Raw genomic sequence first — 11757 nt, forward strand, 5'->3', positions numbered from 1 at the left:
CTCTTAAAGTCACTGACCAGGAAGGAGGAAATACTTATGATATAATCACATTTTTTAATTATAAAAAGAAATGTAAAAAAGACAAGGTATTTCTATATCACTGTTTCTCCATGAGATTGGCCGTCTGGGCAGGATATTTTGTCATAAAAAGGCCCCTAAAATTGATGCTGATGTATGGCAGAAATCAAACCAATATTGTAAAGCAATTATCCTTCAATTAAAAATAATTTTATAAAAGCTCCCTATATATTTAAAAACACTCCTTAGCAATAACCTCAGATATGCAGATGACACCACCCTTATGGCAGAAAGTGAAGAGGAACTAAAAAGCCTCTTGATGAAAGTGAAAAAGGAGAGTGAAAAAGTTGGCTTAAAGCTCAACATTCAGAAAACGAAGATCATGGCATCTGGTCCCATCACTTCATGGCAAATAGATGGGCAAACAGTGGAAACAGTGGCAGACTTTATTTTGGGGGGCTCCAAAATCATTGCAGATGGTGACGGTAGCCATGAAATAAAAAGACGCTTATTCCTTAGCAGGAAAGTTATGACCAACCTGGAGAGCATATTAAAAAGCAGAGACATTACTTTGCCAACAAAGGTCCGTCTTGTCAAGGCTATGGTTTTTCCAGTAGTCATGTATGGATGTAAGAGTTGGACTATAAAGAAAGCTGAGCCCCGAAGAATTGATGCTTTTGAACTGTGGTGTTGGAGAAGACTCTTGAGAGTCCCTTGGACTACAGGGAGATTCAACCAGTCCATCCTAAAGGAGATCAGTCCTGAGTGTTCATTGGAAGGACTGATGCTGAAGCTGAAACTCCAATACTTTGGCCACCTGATACGACTGACTCATTTGAAAAGACCCTGATGCTGGGAAAGACTGAAGTCGGGAGAAGACAGGGACGACAGAGGATGAGATGGTTGGATGGCATCACTGACTCAATGGACATGAGTTTGGGTAAACTCTGGGAGTTGGTGATGGACAGGGAGGCCTGGCGTTGGGGTCGGACACAACTGAGTGACTAAACTGAACTGAGGGGAGGGTGGTAGGGTGGTATCATCTTTGGTTTAGAAATATTTCTATGGAATAGAAAACCACTATTCCATGTGTACTCTGGAGAAAAGAGTCAAAAAAGATGTCACAAGAAAAAAAAAAAAAAAAGCAAGTTGCAGAACCACACAGAGAGTATGACTATAATGATGTGAAAATAAACCAGCCACACCAGTATGTGTGCATATGAATGCAGTTAATTGGGGGACCAATGAAGAGATTTACAAACCCTGCTGTATGAGCCCTGATATTGTTTGATTTTAAAAAGAATTTCTGTATACAGGGTTTAGTTTTATTAGGTTAACAATATTTTATTTGGGGAAACTAAACTCCAGAATATATTCACACATCTTCAGTGGCTGTTTTGAAAACTAGGATTGAGCAGAGTCTAGGAAAGAGCTATAAAACCAGGAGGAAAAGAGAATAAGAGGAATGAACATGCTTCTAATGACATGTTTGAGTCATAAAAGTTCTTTTAGTTTCCTATTAAGTGATAAGATCTGTCTTTACTATGTTAATTAAACATACATAAAAAGACAATTAAAAAATGAAAACTGAACAATATTACTGGAGTTTTAAGTCCACCCTGTTGCTCTTTTTCCATAATACATGTAAAAGTATGACCTCTAACCTCTACATCCAGCTTGTATTTCATGCTTGTTTTTACTCTGGTCAGCAGCTGGTCCCCCGCTGCCCCACCAGATGGGAAGCTCTGTGAGGCCAGAGGCCAGATCCCATCCATTGGTCATGCTCCACTCTCCCTTGAAAAGCTCCTGCTCAGTAAGAGGCTGTTGAATAATAATTTTTTTTTAAAAATCTGTGAAACAAATATCTAATTTGGCATGAGTTTATAGCCTCGAGATAAGTCAGAGGAAAATGGATTATATTCAACAGCAACAGTGAAACACAAAATTACAATCGGTCTTTCCTCCCTACTATAATGAATACTAACATTTTTGCACTTTAATAAATTTGACACTAAAAGAATTAAGCAAAGCCACATGATATGCCATCATCTTATGTAAGCAATTATTCAAAAGGATCACATTCAAATAAAATTAGTGGAATATTAATAACATTCTTCTGCACACACTGTAGAGCCGATCCAGAACCTATTCTCCCCCTCCTTCTTACTAACCCCACACCAACCACTTCCCAGGGCAGCCACATGCCCAGATGAAAACACAAGACCTTCCCCTTGCAGGTGGTGATGGACACACACAGTTCTTGCCAATGTGATGCAGGCCGAAGTCACCAAGAGATTACCTCCCCTCAAAACTCTAGGGAGGAACTCCCATGACTAAGGTGGGCTCCCCAACACGGGAACAGCCTGGTCCCCACCAACACTGGTAAGAAGCTGTGTGACCTCAGCCTACCTGTCTGACCTTCTGTTACTTGAGAAAAATAAATGCTTGTTTCATACCAGGGCAGGGGGTTTTTGTTACAGCATTCCTAGTGATACATTATCTATGGGAGTGGAAATTAGCAATGCACTCAGTGCTGAAACCTGCTTCTGAGACTCTAAGTTGTTCCTGCTGTGCAGTCACTAAGTTGTGTCCAACCCTTTGCCACCCCGTGGATGGCAGCACACCACATATAATGAGCAGTAAGAGCAGACAAAGCTGCTAAGGCACGCTGTGATCACACACACAGGCACACTGGTGATCCGCCCCTTCTCCCCTAAGGAGAACTGGCATTCTGTTTCCAAACTGGCACACACCAAGGAGGTTTCCCCTCTTCTGGCAACTTCTTTAGGAGCTGAAAACTTTCTGGATCACATCAGTAGCACATCCTAATTAGCCAACTAAGAAAACACGATTAAGAAACCCAATGCAGGTTCTCAACACCACTGTCTTTGGAGGACAACCCTGAGGAAAAGTTTGTTTCCTTACATACCATGTTTAAATTACCCATTCCTCATTTATCAGTTGCAATAATCAATTCTCATTTATAGAGGATTTCAGCCTTACTGTTGCTTCAATCTGTAAGCACTGTCCTCTACCCTATAAACACACACACACTCTCTTCTCTCTTTCTTACATTTCACCTCACAGATGCTATTCTCCCATTTGAATTGGATTCCATGCTGACCATACTCATGCATAACTGGGCAATCAAAGTCACTAATGAGTTGCTCGAGAAGGCTGCATGATTTACAGACAAAATAGCAACATGAAGGTACCTATATCAAAGTGCCTGAAAAAAAAATCAATACAGCTTTTGTTCCATCCGAAGATCAGAGCTTATAGAATTGCGGTGGCTGGGTTTTTTATTCACTTACATTTTAGTTATCCTGCAATTTTTTAAATTCATATACAATTTATAAGCTAATTACCAGAGGCCTTTGATGATATCAGAAACTCAGAGTCTTCCTCATAAAGAGGTTAAAAAAAAATTCCACCTAATGAGGCCTATTAATACCCATGTCAGAACTAAAATCAATGCTTAATTTTTAAAAATAATATAAATTATCAAAAATGAGAAATTTTAGGTTTCATTTCTCACATTTGTATTGTAAAAAAGATTTACCTTTTATTATATTTGGTAACAACAATAAAGAAAGATAAGAAACACCAAGGCTGACCCACCCTGTTGCTACAAAAGAATCTGTTTCATTTCTTTCTAGAATTTGGAAGTTTCTAAAATGTCCCTGAACTATCTGGAGAATGAACGAAATCTAGATAAAGAAAAAGTCTATAAATAACTGCAATGAGAAAACTGCAAGAAAAGGAATTTTAAGATAGATTTGGGAAATTTTTTTAAAATTTTTAAAATTTTTAAAGTTTTTAAAAAATCTGAGTATCTGGTAAAGACTATCTTGGCAAAAATCTTTTACTATCTACAATTATCTCCTAAAACAGAAGCTTCTGGCTATCCTTGAGTTCAATTATGATCCATACAAGTCCCTTTAACTTTCAGTTCAGTTTAGTCACTCAGTCGTGTCCGACTGTTTGTGACCCCATGAACTGCAGCACACCAGGCCTCCCTGTCCATCACCAACTCCCTGAGTTCTTTACCTTTAACTTTAAATGGTACTTAAAAGAATTTTAAGTTAATTTGGCTAAATCTACTCTAATGACAAGAGGATTCATGGGGCTACCAGGAAGGAGCAGAACTTTGACAATGTTCCGTTTCTTTAATATTTACAGTTATAAATACAATGGCCATGTCCCATACTATGACTACAGTGGTACATGCTGGAGTAGCTAGTCAACATTTACACATACCGACAAAGGGTAAGAGAATAGCGAAGCAGATTGAGATACTTGCTCAAATTCTTAACTTTTATCTTACAAAATCACTTTCATACTTCCCCTGACTACTAATAAAAATATAAATAAATGTAAGACATTTCTGAGCAGCAGCTGTGAAAGAGAGTATTTCTCTACTACTGAAGAAAAACCAAGATAATCCTGGGCATCTCCTATCAAATTATGGATCTGGAGTTAAGAGAATGATGCTCTCAGATCTAAGGACTGACTCACTGAGGATTCAAGAGCCCAAGAATTACAAAAATTCCCAGTATTAAAAATTCTTCATGACATTTTAATTTATTATGTTAATTGAACAGAATCTTGAGTCATACAAGTTAATTAAGAGAGTGAGTTATTTTCCCTGCCATACCCTTTCTGAAATACATAACTTGTATGATATCCTTCTTTCACATGTCTCACCTTATCCTTACTCCTTTACTGATTCAAAATACATCTTGTATAAAAAAAAAAAAAAAAGTCTGCATGACTGAAGACCCTGAACCCCAGGAATTTTTTACCTGGCAGTTTTAACCCCAACTAGCAAAAGGAACCACACCTACGTAATTCCCCTTTTGCAGCAGCAGACTCAGGAGCAGCTCTCTGTTTTTAGATCACCTATTTTTCCATTTCTTCTACCTCTTAATTAGGCTACACTGGAACATCTAAGGCTTCAGTTAGCTATAACTTGAATCTGAGCACAGAAAATTTCAGACTGGTGTGTGTCTTTGTATTTCCATTTGAATATTTAGTGAATCAAATGCATAAACTTGATTACACAGAAATTTTCTTGTATATAAAAGTACTCCTTCCTTGAACTCTGGGAAAGAAAAATATAGGACTCTGGCCAAAGGCACAGAAAGGTAAATGTATTCAGTTACACATACCCCCTTAATTTATAGCTACCATGGGAACTACTTTAAATTTATCCATGTGTTTTTAAATTCCAAAAAGTGTTTAATGATCTTCAATTAAAAAATAAAAATGGTTAAATGGGAGAAATTTTTAATTTCATTTGTCATATTATGGATTTACCTTTTACTATACTTATTAACTGTAGTAAAGAGATAAGATATATCAGGACTGATCTTATGAAACTATGTCTTGATTTTCTAGCTAGAAATCTGAAGTTTCTAGAATGTCCCTGAGCTTCATGGAGAAAAAATTAAATCTAAGTAAGAAAATGAGTCTTGAATATTTTCAAAGAGAAAACAAATTCATTGCTTGAATAAAACTGTTTTTCAAAAAAATGGTCTTAGAATAAATGATGGTCCTTTACATTAAATGAAAGTAGCTTTATGAACAATGACAAAACCAGAACTACCATAACTTTCATAATTATTTCTGTCCTAAAGTATTCTGAATTATCATGAAGTAATATTACAAGTATAGCTTAATTGTAATCCATTAGAAAAATTCAATTTGAGACTACAGTAGTACTCTTTCAATATTTCTTATCAGAGATGAATTAAGACACTGAGATATGATCCTGGTTCTTGGGAAACCATTATTTTTAACTGATGGTTATATCATTTGTAATTGTTTGGAATTTTATGGCAATATAATATGATTTGATGTGCTATACTTCATCCTCCAGGATTGGGGTTGGGGATAGTTTATTCATCTTCATACTATATTACGGTTCCTTTAAAGATTCATAGTCAAAAAAAATAAATAAATAAATAAAGATTCATAGTCTTTTGACTTGCCTCCTCCCATCAATTTGCATTTCAAACAAACAAGTGAGTCATTCATGAATGCTGCAAGACTGGCTACTCATATTTTGGATGCTTGAGCATTCTGTTCAAACAAGCATAGATACATGATGACTATTAATTTATCTGGATAGAATCATTAATAGGCTTAACAGGTTGAACAAGATCTTATGCAGAATATTCAAGACTTAAGAAAAAACAACCCATCCTAGAAGGTAAAAAAAAAAAAATCCCAGTCATTTACAATCCCAGTCACCTACAATCCCAGTCACCTGTGCATATTGCAAGAATGCCATTCATGGAACTCTCCTATGTCACTGGAATTAATCTACGTTGGTAAAACATATTTGGAAGGCACTTAGGTAACATATTGCAAAAACCTTTAAAAGAAACAGTGACCAGGGCTTCCCCAACAGCTCATCGGTAAAGAATCTGCATGGAATGAAGTAAATGTGGGTTTGATCCCTGGGTCAGGAAGATCTTCTGAAAAAGGAATAGGCAACGCACTCCAGTATTCTTGCCTGGGAAATCCATGGGGAGGGGAGTCCCTGGGGTCTCAGAAAAAGTCAGACACAACTTAGTGTCTAAACAACAAGTGACCCAGAAATTTTACTTTTAAAAATTCATTCTTAGGAAATAATTGCCAAGTATAGAAAGATACATTGTGCAAAATATGCACTGAGCCCATGTTTCAGACAGAAAGGAAGAACAAGGAGAAGAAGAAGGGGAGGGAGGAAAAGTGGAGGAGAGAGATTAAATGTCCAATAATAAGGGGACTGACTATGTAATACATATTTCCCTATAATGGAATACTACACAGGTAGTAAAAAAATGTATAAAAAACAGCAAAAGATGACATGACATGTTTACTTTTAAAACAGTAAAAATCAGCCTATACAATATGCTATCACTGCATATACCTGAGTATACTAAAAATTCTAAGTCAATCTATTTTAAAAAATGTTTATTTTTTTGTGGGTAATGAGATTATAAGCATTTGTTTCTTGGTGCTCTATGTATCTTTGAAAATGTTTCTAAGAAATATTTTACAGTCTAGCTTTACCTAGCCATGACCGGTAAAGTCATATCTGAGTAAATATTTGATAAATTGAAAAACAAATACTGATTAGATAATGGTTGGCTGTGGTAGCCACACATGTGGTGTAATACATATCACACCTGCCATCCAATACAAGACTATAAATCAGAAGATGCTGCCAATGTGCTTGCCAGCCTCTCCGGTTCTTTCTGGTCACACTTTCCATTTTAGTGTGTCTCCTTTTGAGTTCTTTCTAGTATCAGTCAGAGGTAAACTCTTTAACTGAATAGGCACACTGAGACAAATTCTTATGTGCCCCCTAGGCTGGCCACCCAAGCTACACAAGCTAGTAAGAGCAAGTCATAGGTTGCAGGAAGCTGCCAGATTCATTTAGCAAACAGGCAGGCACACATGCCAACAATTACAATAATATAATGCCCAGGAGAGGCACACACCAGGTACTGACCGAGCCAAGAGCAGAATCAGAAACTCCTGAGAAGCGGAGAATCATCTGTCAAAAGACTCAGAAGGCAGCATGACACTAAATGCTAAATAACAAGCTCAGTAAGTAGAAAATACAATTTGACTCTAGCTATGTTAAAATCTGTATTAGTTAGGGTTCTCCAAAGAAACAGAACCAACAGGATGTGTGTATGTATGTATGTATACATGTACATACACACGTGTCCATCCATCTATCTAAAGACGTTTATTTTAAGGAATCAGTTCATGCGGTTGTGGGGGCAGCCAAGTCTGAAATCTGCAGGTCGTGCTGGAGGCCCAGGGAGAAGCTGACATTGCAGTCTGGAGGCAGAACTGCCTCTTTCTTGGAGCACATCAATCTTCACCTTAAGACCTTCAAGCTGATAGGATGACAGCTGCCAAGCACATTGTGGAGGGAAATCAACTGTACTCAAAGTCTACTGATTTCAATGTTCATCACATCTAAAAAATACCCCAACACCTGGACATGTGTTTGATCAAACATCTGGGCACCAGAGCCTAGCCAAGTTGACACAGAAAATGAACCGTCACAAATGCCAAGTCAGAAAAGTGGAATAAGAAACAGATACAACAAAATTAGCAGTTCTTTGGCCCTTCATCCTCATTTTGTCAACTTTCCCTTTGCTCTCACCTGAATTCAGAGTTCATTTCTCAGTCCTTGTGTCTTCTGCCCTGGCTATGAGAGGAGGAGGGCTTTTAGAAACCCAAGGCCTCTGCACTATGCCATGACTGAGAGTGATTGAGAGTGAACAAGGCAGAATCTAAGTAACTCTTGGAGTGCTTTACGTCTGGGGCTTCAACTCTCACCTTCACACAGATTAAACACAAAATCCACTTCAAAAGAACTCATGTTGCCAACAATATTCTACTGAACATTCCTCTGCAGCTTAAACTCTACAAGTCAAAAAGCTAACAAGACTGTCCAACAAAACCAGTTCCTCCTTCCTGGCTTACCATCGCCCGTAGTGGCCTTACCATCCCACAGGCCACCCACCCTCCACACCTGTTCAGCAGGCTTGTCCTTTGCCCCTTTCCATCAACGCCTAACACAGTGCCCAGCGTGTCACACCACGCAAGTAGCTGAATGAATGCATGGATGCTGCACCCAGTCAGTTGTCATTCTGGCAAATTCTATTTCAAAATGTCGCCTCCTTTCTTTTTCTATTATCATTACACAAATACAAGCCAGACCACTTTAACCTCACTCTTGTTTTTCAACTCCTGTCTCAGTTTTCCATTTCATCTCATACATAACAACACTTAATCTCCTTAATCAGAGGTATAATCCTATTCCACTTCTATTCAAACACCAGTTATTCCCCTATTGCCCACTGAACTTAGCACCAAGTTTTTTACCTGGTGACCAAGTCCTTCCCAGTGTAAGCCCCAGGCTCTCTCCACAGTTATCCCCACTACTGTATCCAGTCAAGAGTTTAACATACACAGTCTAGCTGGGGATGAAATGATCTGTAAGGCAACAATGCCTGCTCTCCAGACACTTGATCTGCAAGGACACACACAGTAAGGAAAGCACATGACGCTACACGCAGCAGCGCCAAGATGAGCAGGTACAGGGCGCCAGGACTCAGGAGAGTGGAGAGGCTCAGCGGGGCGGGGACCGAACACACGGCTCAAATGCTCCTCCTTGCAGAAGCTGGTAGGTTTGGCCAAGTGGACAAACCGTAGGCAAGCCCACGTAGAAACAGCAGCCGTTACAGTTTGGAGGGTGAACGTCAACGATGAATCAAAGTACGTTTATTTAACTAAAGATTCAGGAAAATCATCTGTTCCAACTAAATACAATTCAACAGCACATTGAGTATAATGTCTAAATATAAAGAAAGGAGACAAATTAAACACACACATATACACCCCAGGAACTGTTATATCCAGATCAATATCATCTTTAGAAATGATCTTGAGACATTTATTTCAGGAATAACTCTGGAAATTATCACTCTATGTCAAAATTTTCATTACGTGAAGAGCTTAACACATACCTTATCACCAGATTTCTTGCCATATAATTTTGCCAAAAATGAATTCCATGCTCTTCAAAAGACAGCACAGGGAACTCTCCTCAGTGTTATGTGGCAGCCTGTGGATGGGAAGGGAGTTTGGGGAAGAATTGGATATATGTATGTATGTATAGCTGAGTCCCTTTGCTGTCCACCTGAAACTATCACAACACTGTTAATCAGCTGCACTCCAATACAAAATAAAGGTTAAAAAATAAAACACTATCAACAACATGTAACAATAAAACAGGGGACAGCTTCACAGCAATACCAGATATTGTCAATACTGCTACACAACAAGGTGGGTACAAGGATGGTCACTGCATCATGGCTTGAGATGACACAAACTGAAAAACAACCCAAAGGTCTATCCACAGGGGGACGACAAAACAACGTGACGGGAGCTGTGAGGACGGACATGAAAATGCTGACTGTGATTCTTTCTGAAGAGGGAAGCGGGACTAGTGAGCATGGGGAATGAAATCCTGTACCACTAGCGCCTTTGCAATAAAAAGTTCATCATACAAGTAATACATGAGCACAAAGCAGAAATGTAAATGTTCTAACAGATTCCAGATTCAATTTTTTAAAAATTCAACAAAGTTTTTCACAACACTAACAACACTGGATGAAAGACATACTCTCTCAAAGTAACTGCCACGGAAAGAACGTATGTGCGCTTAGTTGCTCAGTCATACCTGCCTCTCTGCAGCTGTAGCCTGCCAGCCTCCTCTGTCCATGGGTTTCCCAAGCAGGAATACTGGAGTGGGCTGCCACTCCCACTTTCACCTAAATGCAGTGCTGTGCTGTGCTCAGTCGTGTCCGACTCTTTGCAACCCCATGGACTGAAGCCCGCCAGGCTCCTCTGTCCATGGGGATTCTCCAGACAAGAATACTGGAGTGGGTTGCCATGCCCTCCTGAGGGGATCTTCCTAACCCAGGGATCGACCCCAGGTCTTCCATATTGCAGGAGGATTCTTTACCATCTGAGCCACCTATCAGATTCTTTTTCTTAAATGTCAAATTTCGTCTATTTGCAACCATTAGAGTTCCAGAGCTGTGTTTCATGGGAAAACAGGGGGCCTCATTACCACTGCTATTAATATCCCTTTAAAGATAGCAATTCTTTAGCCAAGGCAAAGGACTAGAACTGCAACCCAGATGAAACTATAAACGTATGAACAAGCAAGTGAAGTCCCATTTCTGAACTTAATAGCACAAGCATAACAAAAGGAAGCAAAGTAGAATTTTAAAATGACTATTCCTGGACTGTTTCAGAGGTCAAAGTCCAACAGTAGTTCATAATATTGATTCTAATTGAAAGCCTTTTGTAGGACTGTAAAAGGTGTATTCTACCATACCACAGTGGCCTTCTTACTGAAATTAAAGAATTATTTCTTTCTACAACTGATCAATAGGAGGTAAAAGGAAGGAGAAATCCACACAACAATGAAGCAACTTCTGGCATTGTTTAAAAAAAAAGACTGAAATAATGGAACACTTCAACATTAAGAATTACTTTCGAGTCCACATCAGAATTTTGGATTTTCATGTTTTGTCATCACGTAAAATTATGCAAAAGTCATCTAAGTGAATTCTTGTTCTGCTGTATGCAATAAATTAAGGAGGATAGCATGACCATCACTCAACACAACATAATTTCTTTTGGAAAGAACCAAATGGAAATGCATATACTTGAGACATTATTCTAAAGAGCAGGGGAAGAAAAGGAGGATAAAATGTCAATGTCTGGTCAACCACAATGTTTTCAGTTCTCTTCTAGAATTTCATTCACTCACCAAATCTCAAGCAAGTCAAAATGCAAAGCAGCTAACAGAAAGAATCTCAGACCCTTTAATTGCCTGTTCAAGGAATGTTTCTTTATTTTGTTCATTATTTTCTCTACTTTCATACCCTTTCCACATTCTCACAAACATGAATTTAGAAACGGAAATATCAAGTGAAGTATCAATAACTGGAAAATATCTGTGATGTTCAAATCCTTTTGGTACACACCAACTGTAGTTGCATCTTGGAGGCCTATGAAGAAAAGTTCATTAGTCACACAATTCGAATATTTTAACAGTTAATATTTCAGTCTTGCTATGAAATCAGAAAAACATTCTAATACATGTTACACACTGTGTGAAAACTTAAGGATCACTGAGCAAGAACTCAT

The 11757-nt window shown here is 38.4% G+C and overlaps 1 protein-coding gene across 1 annotated transcript in view; it reads right to left on the minus strand.

Annotated features, from left to right (window-relative positions):
* Positions 1-9653, minus strand: part of NHSL1 (NHS like 1) — a 231511-nt gene extending 221858 nt beyond the window's left edge. Inside the window, exon 1 of the mRNA XM_086318065.1 lies at positions 9561-9653. The gene's annotated coding sequence lies outside the window, so the exon portion shown is untranslated. The remainder of the gene's footprint in view (positions 1-9560) is intronic.
* Positions 9654-11757: the final 2104 nt, after the last annotated feature.

This window comes from Bos grunniens, chromosome 9 (assembly GCF_055505025.1).
Source record: "Bos grunniens cultivar Pamir isolate PY7600 chromosome 9, Bosgru_T2T1.0, whole genome shotgun sequence".
Classification (NCBI taxonomy): Eukaryota; Metazoa; Chordata; class Mammalia; order Artiodactyla; family Bovidae; genus Bos; species Bos grunniens.